This window comes from Pteropus alecto, unplaced genomic scaffold, assembly GCF_000325575.1.
Source record: "Pteropus alecto unplaced genomic scaffold, ASM32557v1 scaffold20, whole genome shotgun sequence".
Taxonomy (NCBI): domain Eukaryota; kingdom Metazoa; phylum Chordata; class Mammalia; order Chiroptera; family Pteropodidae; genus Pteropus; species Pteropus alecto.
In genome coordinates this window covers 47799813-47823725 of record NW_006436298.1, presented here as the reverse complement: position 1 = coordinate 47823725, position 23913 = coordinate 47799813, and the positions used below count along the sequence as shown (strand labels likewise).

Here is a 23913-nt window from a genome sequence, read left to right as displayed (position 1 = left end):
TCATTGATAATAGAAATGCCTTTTGTAATTGAGATGAAACATTTTCAAATTCATCAAGACATCCCCTCTGTGTCTTTGTGTATGTAATACACTGATCCACAGTACAAAGCCCTAAAGATCTGATATTGTCTATTTTGTATATTATGGTCTTGTTTCATATCATAAAAAACATGGAATCAAGGTGAACACTGGACTCAGAGTCAGGTCAGTTGGTACCATCAAGGCCCAGTTCTGCTGTATAACTTTCAGTAGGACATTTATCCTTTCTACATCTCTCTATGCTCATCAATAAAATGAGAATATCAACAGCTACACTCCTAACCTCCGAAAGTTTTAGTGAGAAGTAAATGAGTTATAAATTGTGAAGGCCTTTTAAAAATGGTCTAAAAAGTTATGTTATTATTATAATGCAACCTGTAAACACTTAATAAATATTAGTGGGGAAATGAAACAGATAGTTAAATGATAGAGAGCAGATTAAATAATGACAAGAAGGAAAGATCAGAGTTTACTTCCTTTTGTAGCTTTGGATAAAATGTAACATCAATTCAGGCTCTTGGCACCTTAAGACGGTGTCTGTCACTGATGGCAACAGCTTTAAGTCCAGAATCACATGCTTTAAGTCCAGTGCAGTGCATAAAGAATGTAGGGCTTAGTTTCTGGGGAAGGATCATCTCACCCACAATTTCTATAGTTCCATGAGGTTAATGAGGCATCTAGTAGCACCTGTTCAGAATTTACCCAGGAAGAAACATAATGGGCGGGAGGCAGGAACTAAGAGGCAAGGCTCACATTCATCAATGCATATTGCTAGTCTTCTGAGGACAGCAAAATATTTAACTGCTGGGCAGCAAATCCTATTTGACTGTTTAAGTAAAAGGTAATGATTAATATCAAGCTAAAAGTGTGTGCCTTTCTACATTTTATTAAATAAAATACACTAATGGCATGTGTATGAAAAATAATTGCATTTTCAACAAGTTTTTCATTTTCCCACGAACTAAGCATCATAGGATATTTGATCCTATACATTTTGTCATCTATCCATTTATTCAAACAAATATCTCTTAAGTGAATATTATGTGCCAGGCTTTATCTCATGTAGAGAAGGGCTAAAAGATGAAGTACCTTATAGTCTATGGTCTAGGAGGTGGCGGGAAGGAGAGAGAGAGACAGAGACAAAGAGAGAGAACGACTTAAATGCAATATATGATAGAACACAGGTTGACTAAGGATACAGTGGGATCACAGGTGATCTTTGAGCAGCAGATAAGTCAGGACTCAGTTACAGATCACTCTAGCTAGTTTAAGTAGAAAGAGGTTTAATATAGGGAATTAGGTGCTAACAAAATCGTTGAAAGGTCAGGAGGAACGGTCTTTATGCTGAGCCTGGAGAGAAGAGTCCTAGGAAAATATTGCAGAACTGTACCCGCAATGGGAGCTGCCCTGTCTGCCATGTTCAGGAAGCTTGGGAATCAAGAGGCTGCCCATGCAACATGGTCTCAAGGAGTACGCCTCATTAGCAGCTTTCCAGGGATCACAATTGTTGGTTCCTACTAGATCCTTACTGGAAAAGAAGTGGGTGAATGAGTGAGTGAGTGAGTGAGTGAGTGAGTGAGTGAGTGAATGGTAACAGGCCACCATTGCTCTTGCCATTTAACTCAGTTCTCAGCAGCCCAGAGAAGAATGTAAAGATGGACAGATCTTAGGGCAAAGAAGGGTAAGGACCGAAGGAAGAAGGATCGGCATGTGCACAAGTATAACCAGCATTGGAACTATGCCCCTGAAGAGCTGTGAACAGAACCAAGGACAGCATTTTTAAATGTCACAGTATTTTGGTCACTGTCATTACTGACATTGTACCGCTAAAGTCAAATCCACATGCGCGTAGCATTCTGGTGGAGTAAATATGAAGTTAGAGTCAAGATAGCAATGCTTTTCTTGGCTCTATCACTGACAGTGTTCAGAACATCACTTAACATCTCTGGCTTCGTTGTTCCAATCTGTAAACTAGGGAGTTTCCATGATTCTCTGCTAATAAATCAGGAATAAGAAATAGAAACATTGAAATTCGTATTCTTGGTGTGCATGGTTTCACACGCAATAGTTAGATATTCCATTTAATGGGAGAAGGGTAATCTTCAAAGTATTTGCAGAAACTCACCTTGTGACCAGTAATTTCCTTTCCTAATAATACAGTATCGCCATTTTGTTAGGATAATGTTAGAACAATGGACACTCAGTAAATACTTATGGGTATGAAATAAAAATATAATCGTCATGGAATACAGTTTTCCTTGGCAAAGCAAACTCTTGCCACCTTTCTTTTCATAGCATGTTGTAGAAACCTGCAATCATGCCGCACATGTTGACTGGCAAGGCAAATAAATGAGAGCGCCAGAGCTTTGCATTGTTTGCTGGGCCTTGTGCTCAGCCAAGGTGAGTGCTTGGCAAGTGGAGTAATCTTCCGTTTCCCAGTTTTCATAAATATGTAATTCATCTAGTCACAATAGATGTATTTCATGCAGTTTGGAAAGCCACATGTTATTTCCTTGCTATAATGGTCTCCTCTGCCCCTGCTTAGAGACAAAGAGGCTCAGCAGCTGCTGAAGGTCAAGCTACCACTGAGTTACTGAGTTACAGCACACAGACGGTGGAGATCATGTGGTATGTAAATCACCTGCAGGAGCAGAGGCAACATCAGATGGCAAAGAACTTTAAACACTTCTCTCTCTCTCTTTCTCTCCAAACCAAGAGGAAAGGGGAATTCAAGCTAGCTATCATAGATAATATACAATCAGATCAGCTTTTATAACAGGTGATGGAAAGAGAAAATACAATGAAACATAAACTGACTATTCCATTTGGTTAGATTCTCTGCCTCATCATCTGCACTTATGTGAGAGTCAATGGTGATAAGAAAGGAGACCAGTGCGAAACCAAAAAGCCACAAATAACCCCAGAATTACACCCTACGGGGTGAAAAACTGTGAATAGATGTCTTCAAAGTGACTATCTACCTCACTATAGTGAAAGGAAAGAGTAATTCTGGGTCGTGAGCTTTCCCCAGATGAATGGAGCTAGTAACATATGTCTTTGCTATGTCTGTTTCTTCATTTTACACACACACACACACACACACACACACATGCTTGAGAAGAGAGAAAGAAATTTCATAAACCAATTAACAATTACAAAATAAGAAATATGGCTATACCAATTAACAATTACAAAATAAGAAATATGGCTATACTATAATTGAATTGTCACCAGCAGTACAAGAGGGCAATGCCAAAGTTTCCTTGTACTTGTAATGAGTTTTTTCTTATGTGAAATGTCTTTTATTCAACCAAATCTTGTCTTTTTGACTAATGGGAATAATCGAGCCCCACTTTCTTTCTAACATTCATATCTGCCAAAGTATTGTTATCCTTCAGTCTTCCTGTTCTTTTTTTTTTTCCTCAGAAAGTAGCTAACGTGCTTGATTTTATAAAGAATCTTTTTATATTTATTATAATTCCAAGAGATTTCTTCTGAATCCTGGCCAACTTGACTTGTTATTATTAAAAAAAAAAAAAAAAGAAATGTTTAAAACTTAAGAATGCTCTTTTTGTTAATGCCTGCAGGGTAACAAGCACCAATAGGCAATTATATGGCTAGTTCAAGCTGAAATTTTTTTCTCTGCTTTAATCTTTTAAATGTGTGATAGCCATTGAGAGTTTGTATAGAGCTGTGAGAAAATGGTCTTGGGCTTGGGGTATAATCAAAACATGGGTGTCACAGAAGACTGGCATCTCTTACATGGCTGAATAACTCTTTAAATGGTTGTGTACAAACTAATAAAGACTGAGCAGGAATTGTGGCAATAGAACTTTACACAGGAATCATGGAAAAGGACATTATGCAAGACTAGAGAGCCTGGCACATGGTGTAGACCTTGGGTTGAACCTCAGAGCCCACCACCAGCATTCTATGGGCTCTGGAGGGACTTCTGGCCCTTCTATGCATGCCTTCTCTATGGAGAACACCTTCCTGTAGCAGGCAGGAGTCATGCAGATATGGCTTGGTTCAAGGGAGAGACTGGCTGGTTCCCAAAGGCTGAAGAGGATGATAATCAGGTTCACCAAAAAGGTCCATCTTCCTTCTGCATCCAGAGAATACAGTTCCCCTGGCATAATGCAGGGGAATGGTTGGTTTAACTAACTTCTTCAGGAGTGAAAAAGAGCATTATCCAACTTTTTCAACCAACAACTCATGCAGGATTCACAAAGTGGGAGAAGACCCTAGAAGATCCTAGAAGACCCAAGAAATAGAAGGCCCTATTTCTTGCCTAAATATCCAGACATAACCTCATATTGTAGTCACAGTCTCTGGAAAACTGCTCTGCTTTTTGCTTCACTTTGCCCAAGCAGCCTCGGTACTCATGATGTACCTGCCTTACAGGGTGAAAGCTTCCACAGAGGCATGATATATTAGCCACAAATAATACTTTTGCCAGTCACAAAGTTTCTCATTTTCTTCAAGCTGTTTACAGGGGTAAAAAAAAAAAAAACCACTACTTTATTAATTATTCTAACCATTTGCCAGTTACTTAGATTTTAAGGAGGCTTTTATGTGTTTTAAAAACACATTTGTGTTAAAAACCAACATAAATGAAGCACAAAAATGAATAGAAATGCTGTTGTGTAGGATTGTAGTTCATGGAGATGGTCATTCTTCCCCCAATTCAGCCATTTCACTCTGAGGACATTAAACTGTCATCAAGATCATCTTCCCTTCCAGGCCTCAAGGATGGATTTAATTTTGTACAACTCTCAGACTTGATGGCTAATAGCAATAAGTCTGAACACAAACATCTGTACCCACTACAGGAAATCAGTTCCTTCATTTTGAGAGCTGGGGTGCAAAGCCGAGGGAAAGGCATGAAGAGCTTCTGCCCCAGCCACAGATGGAGAAATGAAATGGGAATGTTTTCTATGAAGTAAGGAGGGAGAATGACATGAAATGAAAATTGAACTTCAAAGAACATTCTCCTGCCATCAAAGTGGTTGTCTATTTGGAGTTTTTATATTTCAAAAATAGTATGGCAAGAGAGCTAGAATACAAGATTTTTTAAAAAGCAACACTCCTAATTTAGCTAAAAGCATGCACTGTACCCCCCAAAAGCCTGGCAAAACAAAATCAAGGGGAAGATTTTTAATAACTGTGCTTGAAAGTTTGGTCTTAACCCAACAAGAGGGAAATAAGGTTGACTCGAACTTCCATTCTAGAGACTGTGGAAATTCAATATATCTCTGTCCAGGGCAGGAGGTGATTTATAGTCACAGAATTACTTTTGTTCAGCTTTCCAACCTCTGTTGAATTTTGTTCTCTGTGAGGTTTTCTGTGTTCTCATCCTTTATATCAGTGACCCGAACACAAGACCCAAATCCTTCTCAGTGATTCCAAATGTCATTTGTCCCCTCACTTCCACTACTAAAGCATCAGCAAATATATGTAGTGGAACTTTTACTAGAAGGATGGGAGCCACCATATGGGTACAAAGGAGAAGATGTTATGCAGGCTGTCACATCTTATACTGTAAGAAAAGAATTTGAAAACCTATATTAGTCCATTCAGCCACCCCGCCCCCAGCAATTTCTCACTGGCTGTAGCCAGCCACCCCAGCCATTTAATCTCTTAAGATTTTGCTGATCCTCTCACTTCTCTCCCTTCATGCCTGTTATGAGTTGAATTGTGTTCCCCCAAAGATACATTCAAACCTTAGCCTCTAGTATTTGTGGAGTGACCCTGTTTAGAAATAGGGTCTTTGCAGATCTAATCGAGTTAAGAGGAAGTCATTAGGAAAAATAATAGATTAGAGAGGCTTTGTTCATCTCTCATGCAACCACATCAAAGTTGTGACAGAAACACGGAGCAAATAGCAAGAAAAGTTGTCTGGGATCTAGATGAACAGAAGCATTACAACTAGGGAGAGAAGTAAGAAATCACCCCACAACAGCAGAAGGTAGGAGGGGGTGAAGACACAAGGCTGCCAGCTGAGTGGGACAGGGGCTGCAGCAACGGCAGCCGGCAGCTGCAGATGCCTCTTAAAGGGGCCATGTCTGCAACTGGACTTTCACAGTGACGGACCTGCTTGCTCTGAGCACCAGCACTGGGTCAGCTGCATGGGAGGCACCAGGAACTTATGGGAGGACACTGGGTTGTTGGAGCGAGGGCTGGAGGTAAGAATCTCTCCCGGGCAGAAGTGCTAGAGGTATGTATCATTGTCTCTCTGTTGAACCCTGCCCCCTCCCTGTGTAAGGACTCAGTGCCTCCATAGCTGAGATGTCACCCAACAGGATAACAGAGATCGCTCTGCCCAGAGGATACCCTGAAACTGCCTCCCCCAATTCACGGCCCTACCCAAGCCGCATCCGGTTGTGTCCTCCATGAGTCCAGTGCTCCTTGCTGAGCAGCGCCAAGACTTACACTGGTGGCAGCTGGGCTCAGTTTCTGGCGTAGCCTCTTGAGGCAACTATGAGCACGGCATCTGCCAATTGCTTGCTAAATCTTAACAGGTGGCTTTGTAAGGGCACAGGCTGAGGCTAAACTTGGCCTGCAGCTGAACCCCTCTCAGGACTGTGCCACTGGACACCTACTACATAAAGCTTCATTAATAAGACTGGGAGACTTAGGAGCTTTGCTTAGTACATAGAAACAGACACAGAAAAGCAGCTAAAATGGGAAGACAAAGAAGCAGAAACCATATGAGAGAATAGAACAGAGATCCAGGAATAATGGAGTCAAGGAATCTAACAGATGCAGAGTTCAAAACACTGGTTGTAAAGATGCTCGATGAACTTAAGGAAAGTGTAGGTGAACTCAGTAAGAACTTTAACAAAGAGATAAAAAACATCAAAATGGAAATGGAAATTATAAAAGAGAACCAGACAGAAATGAACAAAACATTATCTGAGATGAAGAGTATACTAGAGGGAATTAACTGAGTGGATAAAGAAGAGGATTGAACCACCAATATAGAAGATGGGGAAGCCAAGGACATTCAATCAGAATGGCAAGAAAAAAAAAGCCAAGACTATAATAATAATTTAAGGAGCCTATGGGACACAATTAAATGTAAAAATATTTGTGTCATAGGGGTACCTGAAGGAAAATAAGAAGTTAAAGAGCTATTTGAAGAAATGATGATGGAAAACTTCCCTAACCTGGTGAAGGAAAGACTTACAACCCAAGGATGCTCAGAGAGTCCCAAAAAAGATGAACCCAAAGAGGCCCACACATCAAGACACATCATAATGAAAATGTCAAAGGTTAAATACAGAGAGAATCTTAAAAGCAGCAAGAGAAAAGCAGTTACCTACAAGGTAACTGATTTCTCAAAAGAAACTATGCAGGACAGAAGGGTTTGGCACAAAATATTCGAAGTGATGAAAACCCAGGACCTATAACCAAGATTGCTTTATCCAGCAAAGCTATCATTTAGAATCGAAGGACATATAAAGATCTTCCCATACAAAAATAAGCTAAAGGAATTTATTAACACCAAGCCAGTATTGCAGGAAGTGTTGGAAGAACTTCTTTAAGAAGAAAAAACATGTATCAAAAACAGGAATAAAGAATGGTAACAACTACATTCCTATCAACAAATATCTCAAATGGAAAAGAATTAAGTGTTCTGGTCAAAAGATAGAGTGGCTGAATGGATAAGAAAACAAGACCCCTACATATGCTGCCTACAAGAGACTCTCTTCAGATTAAAAGACAAACACAGACTAAAAGGAAGAGGATGGAAAAAGATATTGCCTTGATGGACTTAGAGGGTATTGAGCTGAATGAAATAAGTCAGATAGAGAAAGACAAATATCATATGATTTTATGTGCATGTGGAGTTTAAAGAACAAAATAAACAACAAAAATGGAAATAAACTCAAAGATACAGAGAATATTTTGAGAGCTACTAGATAGGAGGGAGGGTGGGGAGATGGCGAAAAAGGGCAAAGAGATTAAGAAGTACAAATGGATAGTTACAAAATAGACACCGAAATATAAAGTGTAGCACAAGGAAAATACTTAATAATGTTGTAATAAATATGTAAGGGAGAAGAGGGGTACTAGATTTAGTGGGGTGATCACTTTGTGAGTTTTATAGATCTCTAATCACTATGCTGTACAACTGAAACTAATATATTATTGTATCCCAACTATAATTGAAAAAAAACTTATTGAATTGTACAATATAAATACGAGCAACAAATTGTCTATTGTATTTCAATAAAGCTGAGAAAAAATGCAAACAAAATTTTTTTAAAGAGGAAGTCATTAAGTTGGGCCCTAATCCAATGTGACTGATGTCCTTAAAAAAAGAAGAGGCACAGACAGAGGCACACAGGGAGAATACCATGTGACCACAGGGACAGAGATTGGAATGATGCAATTAAAAGCCAGAGAATACCAAAGATTGCCGGCCACCACCAGAAACTAGGAAGAAACAAGGAAAGATTCTATCCAGAGCCTCAAAAAGGAAACATGACCCTGCTGACACCTTCTTTTCAGACTTGCGGTCCCCAAAACTAAGAGACTCAATGTCTGTTATTTTAAGCCCCCAGTTTGTGATACTTTATTAGCAGCTCTCGGAAACTAATTAACTCACATCCCCTTCCTTCCTTCTCTCTCCTTCTTTCTCAGCAGAGATATTTAGTATCTCTTTTATTATCTTGACACCTACCCTCAAATCTTCAAGTTTGACCCACAAGTGGCTGATGAATGTATTTTCCTAGTCAGGGACTATTCCCTCCCTAAGAGAAATTCTGGTGGCAGAGGTTAAAAAAAGATTTTTTTCTCTGCTACCTAGAGTGTGTTTAAATAGTAAAACAAACAATCTAAGTGCCCAAATTAGATTTGGGGGTCAAAACTCAACAAATTAGCTGTTGCTCTTGATCAAATAAGCTTTATAACCAATGACAGCTTCCCACTGTCAGCAGGGATGAAGATCCTCATGCTTGTCAGAGCCAGTAAAGCTGGCGTGAACTTGCCTCTCCCTCATCCTGGACCACCTTTCACCCTTTGCTCTGACCATACTGGCTTCTTTTGGTTCCTCATTTTCAACACATACTCTCTCTGTCCTCACAGTATTGACTCTGCTGCTCCTGCTGTCTAGAACTCTTTTTCTGTAGACCCCTCCCTGAGCAAACACCTAATCAGCCTCTGATCTTTCAAGTCCTCTGAAAGGCCTTTCCTGATGCTCCAGAACTGAGTCACATCCCCAATTACAGACCTTCATGACACTCACTGCTTTTCCTTGGTAATGTTTATTGGTTTCTAATTACGATAGAAAAATTTTAATTGAGCTCCTTGGGGAATTAACCGATGTCTTCAAATCTATATGTAAAGTGTATTGACTGATTGGCCAGAGCATAATTAATGCTGGTGGCTTCTGCCAACTAATATATACCCTCACCACTTCTATCCCTACCGACTGAGCTCTATCTTTACTAAGAGGAGTTTGTTTTCGTTCCCAAACCTATTTATAGCAATTGTACCTGATTACTATAATGATGTAGTTTAATTAAATATCATATAAACTGATTAAATATGAGCATAAAAAAGGGAGTTGCTATTTCCATGAAAACTAAGTTGAACGCTTTGGAGTAACTTGAAAACGTGGGGCAAGGAGTGGGAAATGCTCTTAAATTAGGCAGGACAAGTGTAAAAGGCTGGGAAAAAATAATAAAAATCTAAATGAATTCAAATTATTTCACAAATATCTTTAAGTTCTCCCTCCACTTTAAAATGTCTGAAACTGGAAATTATAGATGATATGCATTTGAGCGAGCTTTATGCAAGAAAGATGATATAAAACTTTAGTTATTGAACTGATCCTTAAAGAAAGCACCTTAGCCCTATCATTTTTGGAAAATAAATGTTCATTTGTGTGTTTTAAGTAAAAAATAAAATTATATCTCTATACACACATATTTACATACATATTTTAATGATTTCCCATTTTAACTGCATTTTTCAATTACCTACTCAGCCATCAGTCTTGCTCTCATTCTAGAAAGGGCCTCCTATAGTAAATATTTATTGATGTGATCATTTGATTAACATTCATCTACTCCATTTGACTGGCAGTTCCATCACAAAAAAGAGCATGTCCAATTGGTTCAACCCCAGAGTCTTAGTGTCTAGCACTGGCACATAGTACATAGTACATAGTAAGCATTATTTTGAATAAATGAATGAAAGATAATTTCCCTTTATTTTGTGCTGTGCTGACATAGCAGATAATGTAGCAAAATATTTAAGCATATTTCTGAAAGATGCTCAAAGCAGCGAAAAAAAATATCCTTCAGAATTCTTCTGAGCAATAAGTGTTAACTTCAGTACTGCATCAGACCATTCGGTGTGTTGGGGCATGCTGGAGGACAGTGATGTCTTTTTTTCTGACTTATAAGTCAGCCACCCTGTTTTGTCTGAACAGGATTTCTTGGAGGGGTGTCGAGCTGAACCAGGGAACCAAGGAGGCTCTCCTCACTTTATGCTGTAAGAAATTGATCCTCCTCCATGATCCTTGCTTACCAAACATACCAGAAGGTTTTAATCCATAAAAATGAAAAACTTTTCCCATTTCAACTCCATTTTCTACTTCTCTAACTTAAACAAAACTTTCCCTGAGGAAATGATATAAATGTGCTCAAATGTTCTTAAAAGATTCCACATAGCACAAAATATTGCTATGAACTAAACCATGTTTCTCTTCATTTACATTTAAAAAGAAATATGTGGTAGTGGAAAAAAATTTAGATAGGAGTTAGGAAATGCTTTCCAATCCTTGTGTCACTGTGATCTCTTCCCTAAGCTTCAATTTCTTTGCCTGTAAAATGGGGTCAGTAAAAATACATGTGCTACCTATCTTACAGAATTATTGTAAAGGATCAAGTTAAATACAACACATGAAAATCCTTGAAATACTACAAAGGTGACACAAATGTATATTGTCATTGTTATTACAAGGTCCCCATGCCACATTTCCTCAACTTCAGTCCCTGCCCCTCTTTGTGCCGGGCAGGCTGCACACAATTCATTTCCTTTAGCACAGACACAACCAATCTTCTGCTATGGCACTGGAGAAGACATCGGAGGCCTCTGGTTTGGGATAAACAGTAATAGTCCTGCTCCCACAAACCTTCGGGAGGAAATCCACAGGACACTCAATTCACATCTCCCCCCACAGTCTTTTCAAAACAGATATAGAGAGGGGCATGAGTCAAGTTCCCTGTGAAAACTGTAATTTCATTGCCAGTATGGATTTAAACTTTAACAGCTTTGGTAGCCATCTGTAAAATGTCATTTCTGTTGGTTCCATCCTAGTAGTTCAAACACTAGAAAGCCACAAATCCACTTCCTTCAAAAAAATATATAATATATGTGCACTGTATAATATATGTGCACTCAAGCTATACTAATTTATTCTACAATTACTTTTATTTTTTAGCATTTTTATTTGGCTCTTATACTACATAATTAATGGTGTTTACAAGGAAAGTTTCTTTAACTAATGTAAATGGCATAAGTGGTTTACTGAGCAAGGCTTAAAACAAATAAACATTTTTCTTCTTTGAAAATTTTCTTCACTCTCTTCTGAATGTCTGGCACAAGAGCAGAGTTTTTTAAATGTCAAGGGGGTTATAGAAATCAGGCTTCTGAAGTCCATTCTCCCCTGGTTAGACAGGCTTATAATTCTGTTTCCTGTAATGGTTGGCCTTGGGGAGCCAACAATGGCCCTGCTGACCCAACACATCCAGACTCAGAAGCCTGTCTTTTCTTTGGGAGGTTGCCACTGTTTTTCTCCATGACCTTAAACATAACACAATATCTAGCCCTTACAGATCATTTCCTGCAGAGTTTGCAGTACTAGGGATGAGACACTCAGGAGATAAACAAATAAGCTCACTATAAAGACCAGAGGAAGACCAGAAATAAAACCTACCAGGTTTCTAAATACCTCCATTGTTATGATTACATTGAGGCAATTACTGGGACTGTCCCTCCTAGTCAAAGTTCAGACTGCGTTTTTTTGAGTGGCAGCACAGAGCCAGGTTACTGTAAATTAGAGCTGGCATTACAGTCACTACCTGTCAGGACATACAATATTTTTCTAAGATATTCTCAAGGGAAAGCATTGACATCAAAAGCCATTTCTTTACTCCTGTCCTCCCAGAATCAAAGTCAGGGGGTGGGAATGAACATGCCTCCCTCCACGCCCAACCCTTAGGAGGCCTCAGGGGGAAGCCTGGCTACAGGTTATCTCTGGAAAAACAGGCAATATGTCCTCTAAAGCAAGGGTCACCAAACCTGGGCCATGGACCAACACCGGTTTGTGGCCTGTTAGGAACCAGGCCGCACAGCAGGAGGTGATCAATAGGTGAGTGAAGCTTCATCTGTATTTGTAGCTGTTCCCCAGCACTAGCATCACCACCTCAGCTCCACCTCAGATCATCAGGCATTAGATTCTCATAGGAGCACTGGTCCCTGGTGCCAAAATGGTTAGGGACCACTGCCTAAAGTACCCTCGGAGTTATCTCAGGAGTTGCAGACCAGGCTATATACCAGCAAGCTTTCTTTAGAACAGGCTTCAGCCTCAGAACTGAGCATGGGGCTGGCAGAGCCTTGAGATCTCAAAGAACTCAACCCAGGTGAGTTTAGAACACAGAGATCTTTCACCATTTATCCAGATTCCCAGAACATAGCTTGGGATTAGATTCCAGACCTAGAGGGAAAGATATAGGTCAAATGTCTATGACAAGCATGTTTTGAGTGAACAAAACTGTACAAGACCCATCACTATACTAAGACCTTCATATAGCTAAATATTACTTTCACATCACTCAAAACATGTTCAAATGTGTATACATCCTACATTTAATAATTTGTCTAATAAAGGATTTTATAATTTTGCTTTTGAAATTATTTGGCTAAAGTAACTAATTTAAAATATGCTGTGATTTCTCAACACTCATCATGTATACTTAGGAATTCTCAGTAAAAGCATCTCATTTAAAGACTGCTTTCAAGTATACTGAAATTGTTATGAACACTAAATCCAGCAATTAATAAAGCACACTCATATTTTGTGACTAATAAATATTTATTAATTTTGCTTTGGCAGTTTTCTTTTTTTATTTGGGAGACAATAATATTTCCTGGTCAGACTTTAGACATTTTCCCAAGCACAGCTCGTATGCCCAACACTGTGAATCTCGTAGCTGGAGGTTAAACTGGCCCTCTGGGCTCCGGGCACTCAGCCAAGCACTCTCAAAGTGACTGGGCATTGACTACAGTGAGCTCTCAGGGATTCCCAGCTGCTTCATGGGACTTCTGCCCTCAACCAAAACAATTGTGTGGATGTACCAAGTCCTGTGGCATCACCTGAACAACCCAAGAAATTCTTACTAATTAAACTCAAATTCTGTAAATTTGTGAATTTTTGACTCCTTAGAGAAATTTACTAGTAACCCATGCTAAAAGCCTTCGCTGTTGGCCTTGTGTGAAGTCATTCTTCAGGGGATGAAATCAGGTTTCACGAATCCAATTTATTTTGTGTTCTAAGAAAAAATGAGATTTGAGAGCTGATATGAAGTTGCATTTCTAGGAAGCTTTTCTATCACTACACAAAATGTGAGCTATGCATACTCTGCCAAGGTGTTTATAACTAGACCCAAGATAACTTCTTTAAAGATATATCAGCAACTGTTAGGTAGAGTACAATTTGTCAACTGACTTTTAACACCACCTTCGAAAAAAAAATTAAGCCTTATCAGACTGTATCAACTCAAAAATAATCACAGGTAGTCTGTTGACTGTCACAAAATTTTATCTTTTGCCATCAGCAAATCTGAAGTTATAAAGAATTTGAAAACTCTACTTTCTAGATATGTCCTCTAACAATATCACATAATCAATGTGGTTTGTTTAGAGGATTTATTCCTGACCTTGGTTTGTTTTGTGTCTTTTTTAACATCACCAAAAACATATTGAGGGTACAGTGGCAAACTCATAGATACCGGCATCAGACAGCATGAGATGGAATTCTAATTCTGCCATTTTCCAGCTCTGAGGACCAGGACAAGCTATTAATCCTCCATTTCTTCATGTGTAAAATGGTACTAAGAATGCTTAATAGGATTGTTCTCAGGATTAAACAAGTTAATGAGTGTAAAGTTGATGGTGAGCAATCTATGTTAGCTTTGAGCATTAATCTTACTATTATCCATCATTTTCTATTTACAGTACCATAACTACCCCCTGAACTTATCTGCCTCCTGCCTTCCCTGCTTGTACTCAGCTTTCACCTACCCCAACCCTTTCTCTTCTCCTTCCCAAAGATGAGTAATCCCTTCAGAATGGAAAATTGATCAGTTCAACCCCATTCCCACATACAAACAAAAATAAGAGTAAACAAAAATTGATCCAGCTACCCTTAATATAAACCTGAAAGGCCCTGCATGGTCTGACTCCTGCCTACACTCCAACCTGTTCCCATTTCTATTCCCCACTCCCTTTATGCTGTAGCCATACCAATCAGTCTTCTTTGCATTGCCCATGCTGGGCTCTCTCCTGTTTCAGCTATTCCTAGGCCAGGAGAGCTGTCCCTGCCCAACCCAGCTTTACACATGCCAGCCCAAAAGCTACCTTATTAACTACATCACACATACTTTTTCGTAGGTCCATATTCCTTCCCTTTCAAAGCACTAAGTTCAGTGAACTGACGACCTATTTAAAGGATCATTTCCTAACGTCTGACTTGCCTATCCAACTTTAAGTGTGGGAGGGTACACCTGCCAGTTTCATTCATAATCGTGTTCCTCATAACCTAGCTCAGTCCAGACTCGGAGGACAGAAAACATTAAATGAATGAATAAATGAATGAATGAATGAATGCATGCACGCATGCATGCAGGGAGGGGCCAAAACGAAATAGACTGCACAATCTCAAAAAGCTGGCTAGCACACCTGACGCTCATTATTAAATGGTCCCCAAACATCCCCGGTCCCTTTTCCGTGCACTGCACCACCCTTTTTTAAATATATATATACATTTTGGCCTTGGTTTTTGCGTCTCTCCTTACATGCATAATAGCCCATGCTTCAGGGGGCGATCTCCTGGGATCTGAGATCCAAGGACACCAAGCCCAAGGGCGACAAGCCGGGACGGAAGTGCGGGGCGCGGAGCCCGAGCCGCGCGGGCTCGAGCGGAAGTGCCGGACGCAGGGCGGAAGGCGACGTAGTGCCGGGCGCAGGGCGACGTAGGCGGCGGAAGGCTCAGGTGGGTGTCAGTGGACCCGCGCCAGCAGGCGGGCGCGTTTGCAGCCCCTTGCACAGAGCCAGCAGGCGGGTTGGGAAGAGGCGCAAGCCAGACCTTGGTTGTTGCGCACGCGGCCAATTTTGATTGTCATTAGAGAGACTTTAATTAAACCGAGAGTGTAAGTCCATGAACTACGGGAGTGGGGTTGTTATAAACGTGTGTGTATGTGTGTTCGCGCACAGTGGCGCTCTGGGAAATCGACAAATAATGGGCGGGAAAAGGCAGCTTTTTAAGAGAAAGCAGAAAACATTTCAACTTAATGCTATTTACAGTGATTCACAGATGCCCCGTCCCCGGTTTAATTAACTTCCGTGAAGTGGCGATATAATCTCAATTGGCAGCCCGCTGAGATGACTGCCTTTTTAAATAAATATTTTTGAGCAGCCATGTTGACCTTTTATTGGGGATGAAAAGATTGTAAGGTGCACTAGGGAACATTGTTGAGTCCAGGGCTCTCTGGACCTCCTCTCTGCTTTATTGAGCAAAAGCATCCCTCTGGGTGCTGAACAATGAGAGAATAAATCAGAGACTGTGCAGTTCTCAACAAATACTTAGCCTTGTCAGTTACCCCTAACAAATATCACCTCATACAATTTTTTAAGAAATCCAAAGGTAGAAAAGCCCCAGCCAAATTATTACTAACATGAATAGGCAGTGCCTGTTTCTAAGGCTGTCTTTAACAAGGAGTTTTTGGCCTGGGTGATCTTTATTCTTGTTGCTTAATAGAAAGTGTTATATATAGTACTTTATATTTCAGAGGTTGTTAAAAAATCCACAGTATGGCCCAACCTGATCTCAAGAATCTCAGTTCTTCTGGGACAGGGATAGTGTCGAGGATCTCTTCTATCCCCAACCTTTTCCAGCGCATTTAGCAACATAAGCCGAGCTCCTGTAACTACATGTTGCCTTGGGGAAGCAGCCGCTAGAGCTATGTCTTAGCATGCATGACACTGCTCAAGATGAGGTAGCTATTAGAGGCCACATTCTTTTCATTTAGTAATTATCTGAGCAATCGCTTATGAAAATACATATGAAGCTCTCTACCAATATTTAGAGCTGTACACATTGTTTTAAAACACTTGGAAAAAGAGGTATACCCTGGAAATATTGAATGATAATAGTAATATTGGAGTAAGGCAGAACTAATCATGGTTCTGTGTGAAATTTCATAGCCTAATAACCTAGGTCCTGCTCTGCTAAGGAATTGCCTAGAATCAGAAAGTTCCTGTCATGAAAACGAAGATTGGTGTGGCTGGTGCTTTAGACAAGCACACTCCCCAGATTTTCTTTCTTCGTGCTTGTTGTGGTCAGTAGTAGCTGCCTGCCAAGGAAGGATCAATATTTTTTTGTCTCCTTCACTGGAAAAAAATATGTCTATTTGGTTTTATTTAGATAGATGGCAGGTAAGGTAACAGAAACGAGGATTTTCTAGCTTGGGAATTTATTGGACTGTATTTCCATTTTATTCCAGGTCCCTGGCTCTATCATACTTTTAAGTACCCAGACGCAATGTGGAGCTATGCCTTCAAAATAAGTTATTTTTTTATTATTAAAGTTTTGTATTTCCTAACATGTGCATGCTCTAGCTGGCTGATGCATTCAGTTAACTCTGATGCCAGGGTTCAGGGTTTCATATGTTAGCAGGACCTTGAGGTGATCTGGTACTAGTAAGTTTTTTAATGTTTCTTATTTTAAATCTAATTTTGCCACTGCTTTATTCAAGGAGTGAATATCAGAGGGAGCCAAAAGCCAGCTGGAATAGTTCCTGCATGCAGTTTTAATCTTGTTTGCAATTATTTTGAAGGGGAGCAACCATCTGGATCCTGAGATGTGTAGCTACACAGGTAGCAGGGACTAGGCAAGCTTCCTTCATCCTTCCCCTAGTATCACATAGCAAGTTCAAGGGACAAAATCATTTGAAGAAGGATATGCAAAATGAAAGATTTGGGCTAAGTTTCTCATAGGTACTATCCCATATCTCTAACTCTCCATTCCAGTTACAGCCACAGGAAACTGGAGGCATAAAAACATTACTCTCTTTTTATTTCAATCCTTATCCAAAATAAAGTTTCCAGAGATCAAGGCAAAACTCAGAATACCTTCTATTTTAAGAAAGAATCCCTCTCCAAGGATTTAAGAGCATTTCACCAATAATATCTAGTAATAACCATTTTACTGCTTTAGGCTTCATCACTGTGGTATTGTATGTGTTTGTAAATCTCCTGTCCAAGGTGTGAGTTCCTTAAGAGCAGGGAAAATATCTTAATTGCTTTTTATATTTCTAATACTTGGCACAGTGACTGGCACATTGCAGACACTCAATGTATTAGAAATAAAAAGGCAGCGTCCCTAAAAGGAATGTGAAAACATCACTGGGAATGCAACAAGGTAGAAAAAAGAATATAAAACAGTAACCTTTCAAGGGAGTACTACATGCAGTTATAAATACTGCAGTTATTAATGCTTTAATAAAAAAGCCTGGAATAGGGAAAGGCGTATTTGAGAATCCATGGATGGTCACCAAACTGCATTCCAGGGAGATCTGGCCTGGTCAGTTGCAGGGCCTTTGTTGTTTTAAATGGAACATGCGAGCTGAAAGGCTTCACCAGCCTTGTCTTCATACTCTCCAGGCCTGCTATGCTCAGTTTCTCACACAAACACCTGTCGAATGAATATTTGAAGCGTATCTATTTGAAGATATACCAAATTATTAGCTTACCTAGGGCACTTACATCTTGGTTTGATCATGCCTAAGGATGGAAGACCTATGTACGGTCACTATTTTAAAGCCATGTTGCCTAAATAATACTGAAGGAGAGCAACGATCATCTTTTCTACTTTGCTAACATTCCAAAGGAGTGCAAAATCAACAGCTTTTTGTATTGTAATTAGGCAGACATGTGGTATATGCTGCTTCCTATGTTGCCAGTGGAATTGCAGCAGAAACCAGAATGTAACTACTGGAAATAAATGAACTTCCTCTCATTGTTCCTGTACTTTTCATATTAATCATGAAATAATGGGGAAATGGCTTCTAGTTTGTCAGGAGGAAGGACATGAGCTTGAATTATTTGATTTTTAACTCTTTAATTCTTAAAACATGTAGTCCCTCCAGTCAACCAAGAGAATGGATACTGTTATTTCATAGAAATTAAGTAAGGCTGAGAGGCACCTTAGAACATAAGACTGAAAAAAAAAAAAAAAAGTTCTAAATTCAGCTCTGTTTCTCCAGGTTCAAAAATGAAGTTAATCTGAATCTTCTTAGATTTAGAGATCAGAACCTCATTCTTATAGTAGAATTCTGCCTTCTAAAGCTGAGACTTTCCTCATTCTCTCTATCCTTAAATTAAGCCTTAAACATGTGGTATCTGTTATTTGGTATATTCTGAGGCTTAATGTATAAAACTTTTTGAGATTTTTTTTTTCTTAAAGAGAGGGGGTTGAACTTAGAGACTTTTTAATTCTGAAAATTCCATGTTGTTCTCATCATGTATACAAATAGGCCATTGTTCAAAGAGCAAATATAGAGAAATGAACAAAAAAAATGCAGTGTGAAATGCTTTGGTTAAACATTAGTTTATTCATGAAGCAAGGGGATCTCCAAAGTCATTTCCCAATTCAAATATATTCTACCAGTAAAAGCTCTTAAATAACGGAATAGGATTCAGAGGATTGTAGAATCTCACATAAGTGAGGGATACTAGGGCCTGATCTCAAGAGTGGATGGTTTCCAACATTCAGATTGAGCAGTGTACTTCACGGGCCTAGGTACTGTTGGTATCACAAGTCCGAGGAAATGCTAGATTTAGTCATCAAATGTTCCAAAGTCATTTGCTACAAAATGGCTAAAAATGAATGAAACATCTTTCCAGTCTTGTGTGGTCAGGAGAATAACTTCGCCTCTTTGGCAAGATGAATTAGAAATGGAGTATTAGTGATGAATGGAAAACATTGCTTGAATGGACAGATTTTCAATTGCAAACAGTTGTTTTTAGAAATAGGATTGTGTGCTCTTTAAATAGCAAGAAAACTGGCATTACTAGCTGGGTACAATAAGACTAAGATGTTATTAATGAAATTGCCTTCTTTCTGGGTCAGTATTAAGTATCAGAGATATCTTCAAAGAGAATGGGTCATTTTGGTTAAGAAGGATAATGTAGAAAGGAGTCTGTATAATTCCTTATGCACTTTGTTCCTATCCCTTGAACTAGAATGATTTTGCCCTCATCTTAATGCTATCTGTATGGAATGAAGGCATTTTCAAATTAGTTTTTAAACTCTATTAAGCCCTCATGTATGATATAACGCAATCACATTATTCAGGTTTTCTTGGCTTTTAGGAACAGCTTTGCAGCCATTATGTCGTAATTGTACTGAACATTGTTGCACACTCTGAATTCAGAATATGCCTCTCTGGCTCCAAGCCAGATGCTGAGTCAGCGTCTTTGGGTTTGCAGATGAGGGGAGGGGTGCAATGTGTACAGGCCCTGTATGTTAACGGGAATTCGTCCAGAATCTCCTTTAGTGTCCTGGATGCTAGAGGGAGTAAATATAGGGAATATATAACAGTATATTACTGTTCCTGATTAGCATCGTCAATTTATTTTTCTCAGCTGACTGTTTTCCTGAAAATCCTTCCCTGACATTGTCATGTGCACCAACACCATTACCAAGCAGACGCCTCTGAAGCAGTGATCTGGAAAGTGTGCCTACTAAGGTCTAAAGTTTCTAAAACAAACTCTTGCTTACACTAAAGAGTCCTCTCCCCTTCTACTTCACATATGTCAGCTTGTTCCAGGCCTAGATAAACACAGTGGTGATTCTGGACAGGGAAGAGAATGCCAAGATAATGAGGGTCTGTCATTAAAAATCATTTTAAAAATGTGTTTAATAGTATGAAAGAAAAATACATTCTTCTTTTTTTTCAAAGGCACTTTTCCATCTCAGATGCTCAAACAGTTGCGAGGTGAGTGCCTGGCCACTCTAATGTCACCTCCCCCATTTCCCTACTGGGTCTTTTCTGATGCAAAGACTTCCCAGTAATGATTGAGGGGCCAGAGAAGCCAGTTTGTGATTAGCACGTGCCTTTACACTTTTGCCTGGATCTATGTATGAATTTTCGTCCTCTTTAAAAGGCCTAGCATTTTAAAACTACTTCGCCTTCTTTGTTTGGTGCCTTTGAAGTCATGTGCTATTGCCATGGCATTTCTTCTGATTTCCCCTTCTCTGATCAGGAGGACATTTGATGCTCAAAGCCTATGTGCACAGTTTCTCCAGGTCACTGTAAAATGAGAGAATAGAACAATGGGTAGCAGTTCCATTTTACAGTTGATGAAACTGAGGCTTAAGGAGATGAGGAATTGCCTAACATCTCCAAACTACTTGGAGTTGCCTGTCTTTGGGGTTTATCTTTATGAAATCCTCACCCAAAAATGTATCTAGGGACTTTCCAACGTGTGAATTCCAACTGAAACTCTGTGTGAAGAATAACTTTAAAACTCTAAATGAAGAATTATACCATTTGTGCATAGTTCCCCTGACTGATGATTTAGTGGGAGTTGTATTCATTTAAATTTACTTTGACCTCTCTACACAATTTATTCGAAAGTATTTTGGAACAAGTTTTGTCTTTAAAGATGAACAATAAAATCCAACTTTACCATGACCTGAGAAGCTTCTGTTTTGATATACACGGGTTGAAGATACCGTTAAAGTGATAGCGGTACTGAATTTTTCCATCTTTGAAAACATAAAGGCAAGTATTGGGAAGGAGCAACTGTAAGAGAACTGGCCTTTGTTCAAAAGCTACCAAGGGGAAACCTCAACTCCTCACAAACTAAATTTCAGTTCCCTAGTCTGTAATTCTGTGATGCCTGGGTAAGCTAAGCCAATACCTGGTTGTAAGATATTGGCTGGTCTGGATAGTCAGGTTTACCTAGACTTAGTGACATCCTTAGTAGATGATGAATACGTTGGTTCTTTAATCAGCAATGTTCGATCTTAGAAATTCCTATTTCATTAATGTCCACAATCTGAAATTTTCAGCTAGTTCTGTTTGAAATATTCTTCAATTTTGCAATTTCCTCTTTCTGATAATACTATATCAGAGATTTAAATCTCCCACTTGAGGCCAGTAAAAGCACATTTCAGCCACTAGAATCATCATCATCATTATTATTAATGACAACATCTTTTAGTATTATTTAGTAATAAACAAGCTTTATTTCTATATTCTGCTTTATAATTTATACAAAGATTTTTACATTTACTATCTCTTTTTAAGACATCCAATTGACTGTTTTTTGGTAAATATAAAAATTTATTGAGGTATTTTTTGCCTCCACTCTTCTATCTCACAGCCTCCATCCTCACCAGAAATATCTACTTTTAGTTAAGATGTTAAATTAGGCAAGAACCAAACATTTTAGGGGTAGGCATTGGTTGGAAAATTTCATTCATTTGAAGCACCATCAGATATAGGTGATACCTATTCTAGTTCAAGCCGTCATGACTCTTTTTGACAATGGGCCATTCCCTCATTCTGGAAATACTTTTTCCCTTTGGCTTCTGTGATGACACTTTCCTGGTTTTCATCCTACCTCACCAGCCTTCTTTCTGCCTCCTTTGCTGGCTCTTCTCTACCCAACTCATGATGTCCTGGGCCCTCTTCTTTTTCTTTTTCTATATTGTTCAGATGATCTCATCTAGTTCCCAAGCTGTGAATACAAATCCTAAACTTGTGGAGTCTCAAATTTTTATCTTCAGCCCTGGCTTCTCTCCTGACTACCAAACCTGTTTGTGCCACTCTCTGCTTGAGCTCCAACTTGTCCCTAACTGAGCTCTCAGTCTCACACATACCTCAATCTCTTCCTGCCATAGTTTTCCTCATTTTAGTAAATGGCACTGCCACCCACCGGAGGCTCAAGGCCAAAACTGAGATTGCTCTTCCTGTCATCTTTAACTCCTCTTATCCAATTCATTAACAAGTCCTATTAGCTGTGTTTCTGCCCTAGACTATTGCAGTAGCCCCAGAACGGGGTGCCTGCTTCTCTTTTCATCCCCCAACAATATATTCTTCACACAGCAGCTAAAGTGACTTAAATGTATATGAGATCACATCATTTCCCTCCTCTAAATCTATATCATACTTAAAATAAAACCTCAATTCCTTAACAGAGCCCATAAGGCCTTAGGTGATCCAACCCCAACAGACCATTTTTGTTTTAAATTAATTTATTTTCAGTTTCAAGTATATAGTACATTGGTTAGACATCTATATAGTTCATAAAACGATCCCCCCAATTGCTCCCTCCCTCCCCTGACCCTCCACCCAGTCAACGTGTTAATGCTAACTGCCTTCCCTATGCTGTGCTCCCCATCCCCGTGACCATCCATCAGCTACTAATTTGTACTTCTTTAACCCTTCACCCCATTCTCTCAGTCCCCCAAATCTCCCTCCCTTTTGTCCGTCACCAAATTGTCCACTATATTTCTGAGTCTATTTTGATTAATTTGTTCTTTTTATTCCTTAGATTCTGCATATAAGTGAAATCATATAGTGTTTATCTTTCTCTGTCTGACTTAAATACCTTCTAGATCCATCAAAGCAATATCTTTTTCCATCCCCTTCCTTTTAGTTTGTATGTGTCGTTTAATCTGAAGTGAGCCTCTTGTAGGCAGCATGTATAGGGGTTTTGCTTTCTTATTCTTTCAGCCACTCTATCTTTTGATTGGAGCACTTAATTCTTTTCCATTTGAGATATTTGTTGATAGGAATGTAGTTGTTACCATTCTTTATTCCTGTTCTTGATACATGTTTTTTCTTCTTAAAGAAAAAACATTTCCTGTAATACTGGCTTGGTGGCGATAAATTCCTTTAGCTTATTTTTGTCTGGGAAGCTCTATATTGGTCCTTCAATCTTAAACGATAGCTTTGCTGGATAAAGTATTCTTGGTTGTGGATCCTGGGTCTTCATCACATTAAATATTTTTTTGCCAAGCCCTTCTGTCCTGCATAGTTTCTTTTGAGAAATCAGCTGCCAGTTTTATGGGTGCTCCCTTATAGGTAACTGTCTATTTTTCTCTTGCTGCTTTTAATATTCTTTCTTTGTATTTAACCTTTGGCATTTTAATTATGATGTGTCTTGGTGTGGGCCTCTTTGGATCCCTGGTTTTTGGGATTCTCTGAGCTTCCTGGGGTTTTATATCCATTTTCTTTACCAAGTTAGAGAAGTTTTCCATCATTATTTCTTCAAACAGCTGTTCAACATCTTGATTTTCTTCAGGTACACAGATCAGATGGATATTTGGACTCTTAATAGTGTCTCATATGCTCTTTAAATTATTTTTATAGTCTTGGCATCTTTTTTCTGCCATTGTGATTGAGTGTCCTTGGCTTTCCCGTCCTCTAGATAGGTCATTTGATCCTTTTCTTTATTCACTTTGTTTATTCCTTTGTTTATTCCATTTAATGTACTTCTCATCTCAGATAATGTGTTCTTCATTTCAGACTGGTTCCCTTTTATAATTTCCACTCTCATTTTTAT

The 23913-nt window shown here is 39.2% G+C and overlaps 1 protein-coding gene and 1 long non-coding RNA gene across 3 annotated transcripts in view; one reads left to right on the top strand and one right to left on the bottom strand.

Moving 5' to 3' along the window:
- The window catches only part of LOC112480629, a 141582-nt gene that overhangs the window by 90412 nt on the left and 27257 nt on the right, over window positions 1-23913 (bottom strand). The gene's annotated exons all lie outside the window — the stretch shown is intronic.
- CUNH5orf63 (chromosome unknown C5orf63 homolog) overlaps window positions 15263-23913 on the top strand; it is a 21092-nt gene continuing 12441 nt past the window's right edge. The window contains exon 1 of the mRNA XM_015590300.2: window positions 15263-15328. The gene's annotated coding sequence lies outside the window, so the exon portion shown is untranslated. The remainder of the gene's footprint in view (window positions 15329-23913) is intronic.